The sequence below is a fragment of the Mobula birostris genome, chromosome 2 (genome assembly GCF_030028105.1).
Source record: "Mobula birostris isolate sMobBir1 chromosome 2, sMobBir1.hap1, whole genome shotgun sequence".
In the NCBI taxonomy this organism is placed as follows: Eukaryota; Metazoa; Chordata; class Chondrichthyes; order Myliobatiformes; family Myliobatidae; genus Mobula; species Mobula birostris.
Window position 1 is genome coordinate 162,408,099 of NC_092371.1, and position 3,928 is coordinate 162,412,026.

The 3,928-nt window shown below is 45.2% G+C and overlaps 1 pseudogene; it reads right to left on the minus strand.

Moving 5' to 3' along the window:
• Window positions 1–225: 225 nt before the first annotated feature.
• LOC140209688 (Y-box-binding protein 1-like) lies at window positions 226–1,958 on the minus strand (annotated as a pseudogene).
• Between the last annotated feature and the right edge of the window lie 1,970 nt (window positions 1,959–3,928).

Consider the following 3,928-nt stretch of genomic DNA (forward strand, 5'->3'; position numbering starts at 1 on the left):
AAGATTAGTACTTTACCAGTAATCTTTCACCATTTGATTTCACAGTTGATCGAAATCCTGTTGTTCGTTCCATTGTTCTTAAGCTGCTGTTAAAGTACAGTTTTGCCGATAGTAAGGGTTATCTGCAGTGCTATCTGTCTGACTCAAGAGGGAGAATTTCTTCAGATAAACATTCAACACGTGTGAAAATACAACAATAGAAACCTTACAGTTTGTTGCCGGAATTCACTTCTGTTTGGAACCTGTTTCCCAACCTTCTCTGTGCAAAACAAGACACATTGGCTGAGGATTCAAACTATCTACATGCAAAAGATACTTTCCTGCAAAGGATTAAGTGTATGATTCTCAACGGAGGAAATGATTGGTTCAAGATTTACCTTGTGCGAAAGCTGTTCTGTTTGAATGGAATTGATTTTGTCCTCTGTTAGGTTTACCTTCTCCTCCAGCAACCTGGTTTTCATTTATTTCACCCCTCTCAACAATTTCTCCCTGAAGCTGATCGTTATATTGTGGGCAGCGACCATAGCGACCACGAACAAAGTAAGGTGAGTAACACACATCAAAGTTGCTGGTGAACGCAGCAGGCCAGGCAGCATCTCTAGGAAGATGTACAGTCGACGTTTCAGGCTGAGACCCTTCATCAGGACTAACTGAAGGAAGAGTGAGTAAGAGATTTGAAAGTGGGAGGGGGAGGGGGAGATCCAAAATGATAGGAGAAGACAGGAGGGGGAGGGATGGAGCCAAGAGCTGGACAGGTGATAGGCAAAAGGGATACGAGAGGATCATGGGACAGGAGGTCCGGGGAGAAAGACAAGGGGTGGGGGGGGGGGGGAACCAGAGGATGGGCAAGGGGTATAGTCAGAGGGACAGAGGGAGAAAAAGGAGAGTGAGAGAAAGAATGTGTGTATAAAAATAAATAATGGATGGGGTACAAGGGGGAGGTGGGGCATTAGCGGAAGTTAGAGAAGTCGATGTTCATGCCATCAGGTTGGAGGCTACCCAGACGGAATATAAGGTGTAGAATTCCTGTTGTTTAAGGTGAGTAACGCTGTCTTCTGTAAGGAGGGTGATGTTGTTGATTTTGATAATCTTGGTTTTCTCCATCTGTTGCTGTCTCTGCTCCATCTCCTTTCTCTCCACCTTCAATGTTCTGTTCGTAATTGCGTGGTGGACCTCGATGGCGAGGGTTGTAGCGACAATAACGATTTCTGTCCGCAGCCTATCGGCTCCCTTGGACTGGAATTCCTCCGGGATCAGTTATGTTTGCTGCTTCTGCACCCTTTTCACCTCCTCTTCGTACCCCTTCCCTTATTTATTTATTTATTTTCTCTCTCTTTTTTCTCCCTCTGTCCCTCTCACTATAACTCCTTGCCCATCCTCTGGGCTTCCCACCCCCTTTCTTTCTCCCTAGGCCTCCCATCCCATGATCCTCTCCCATCTCCAGCCTCGTATCCCTTTTGCCAATCAACTTTCCAGCTCTTAGCTCCATCCTTCCCCCCTCCTGTTTTCTCCTAACATTTTGGATCTCCCCCTCCCTCTCCCACTTTCAAATCTCTTACTATCTCTTCTTTCAGTTAGTCCTGATGAAGGGTCTCAGCCTGAAATGTCAACTGTACCTCTTCCTAGAGATGCTGCCTGGCCTGCTATGTTCCACCAGTATTGTGTGTGTGTTGCTTGAATTTCCAGCATCTGCAGACTTCCTCGTGTTTCCTTTGTATCATTCTTGTTGATGAATCCATATCCATTTCGTATGTTGAGCCACTTTACTGTCCAAGAAGCTTTGTTGCGATGACTTTCTTCTCCCCAGGGGATTTGGGTTTGTCTGGCTGTTGCTGCTGCTGCTGTTCGGATTGCTGCTCCGTCTCGGCCTCGCTCATGGTGTTGACAGGCTGCGTGAGGTGGCTGCGGCTCGGGCTGGTCTGAGATGGGGGCTCCTGCACTCTCTCCGCTTCTTTCTTCTCTCTAATATAGTTCCTTTCCACTTGTTCTGTCTCCAGTTGCAGAAAAAGCTCTGCATTTCGAATTCTTTCCTTGTATTGTTGATCTAGTTTCTTCATCCTTTTCTGATACTCCTGCAAAGTGCCTTCCTGTAACTGCTGTAGCTGTCTTTTGAGAGATGTTAATTTCTCCTGGTACATCTGCTCTTTTACTTCCAGGTAGTCTTCATCATCCTGCTTATTGGCAATATCTGTCTCCCTTGCATCCTCTGTATCTTGATCCGAGTCATGGCCATGGATACCGCGTTCGTCCTCATCATTGACAGTGTCTAGCTCCTCCTCGTTTTCGTAACAGTCGACAATGGGTGAGAGGAGAGCTGCAGACATCTTCCCCGCTGAGCTGCCCTCCTTTGTTGACACAACTAGTGCCTTGATGGTGTGCCATTCCAACTGGATTTTCCTGAGCCATTCACGTCCCAGCAATGGTGGTCCTTCATTTTTCAGTACATAGAGATTCAGCTGCTGTGTTTTGTCTATATGTACCAGATTTCCCTGTGATTTCCCTTTTCTCAAGTCCACAATCAATTCTTTGGTATTAATGACGTTGAGTGCAAAGTGTCACCACTCAGCCAACTCTTGTATACTTCCTCATCACCATCTGAAAGTCTGCCAACAATAGCTGTGTCATTGGCAAATTTATAGATGGTGCTTGATCTGTCCTTCTGTAGCCTCCATACTGCCTCAACTTTATCTGCCCCTCCACCTATCTTCATTTCATGCACAAAATTGCTCAAAAAGCCATCAACGTCATCATCTAAATCATTAAGATATAGCGTAAAGAGAAACAATCCCATCACCAACCCCTGCAGAACATCACTAGTCACCACAATACCATGGGCATCTTGTTTAGCAGCCTCATGTACAGCATCTTGTCAAAGGCCTTCTGAAAATCCAGTTACTCAACATACACTGATTCTCCTTTGTCTGTCCTACTTGTTATCTCCTCAAAGAATTCCCACAGATTTATCAGGCAAGATTTTCCCTTAAGGAAACTAAGCTATTTTTGCCTATTTAATCATATGCCTCCAAGTACCTTGATACCTCATCCTTAACAATCAACTCCAACAGATTCTCAACCAATGAGGTCAGGCTAACTGACCTATAATCTCCTTCCTGCTGCCTCCCTCCCTTCTTGAAGAATGGAGTGATATTTGCCATTTTCCAGTCCTCCAGAATATAGTGATTTTTGAAAGATCATTATTCCACAACTTCTTCAGTTACCTTTCTCAGAACCCTTGGGTACAGTCTATCTCGTCCCGGTGACTTATACATTCGAACCTTTCAGCTTCCCAAGCACCTTCTCCCTAGTAATCACAATTCTGCTCACTTCTGCCCCCGGCACTCAATTTCCTGTTGCTTATTACAAACATACAGACATCTGTAGGAAGCTAAAAAGCAGGACTTCCTAGCTCTGAGCTAGTGAGGTGAGAAGTAGATAGAGTGCAGTTCAATATGTGGAGAAAGAGCTGGTGTAGGAGGTAAGGCTTCAGATTTATGGATCATCAGGCTGTCTGAGAATGTGAGTTGTAAACAACCCTTGAAAGTGAGTCTGTAGGTTGTAGGATCAGCTCAGAGTAGTGGTGAGTCAAGTTATCCATTTTGACTTAGGAGCTTGATGGTTGTAGGATAGTAATTGTTCCTGAACCTAGCAGTGTGGGACCGAAGGCTTCAGTACCTTGTGCCTAATATTAAGAAATAAAAGTGGACGAAGTGCCTCTTAAATCCAGTGTCAGTATTATGCATATGTGTGGAATGCAGATTCCTCTCTGTTGAACCCCACTCCCATTCCCCTGCTTACCATCTCCACTCCCCCCCCCACCACTAATTCCCTCTTTCTCTACCTCATTCCAAAAGCCTTTCCACAATCCCCATCATTGCTCCTCACAGTTTCTCCTCCCTACAATTTCTTGACTCCCTCTGCTCACAAACTA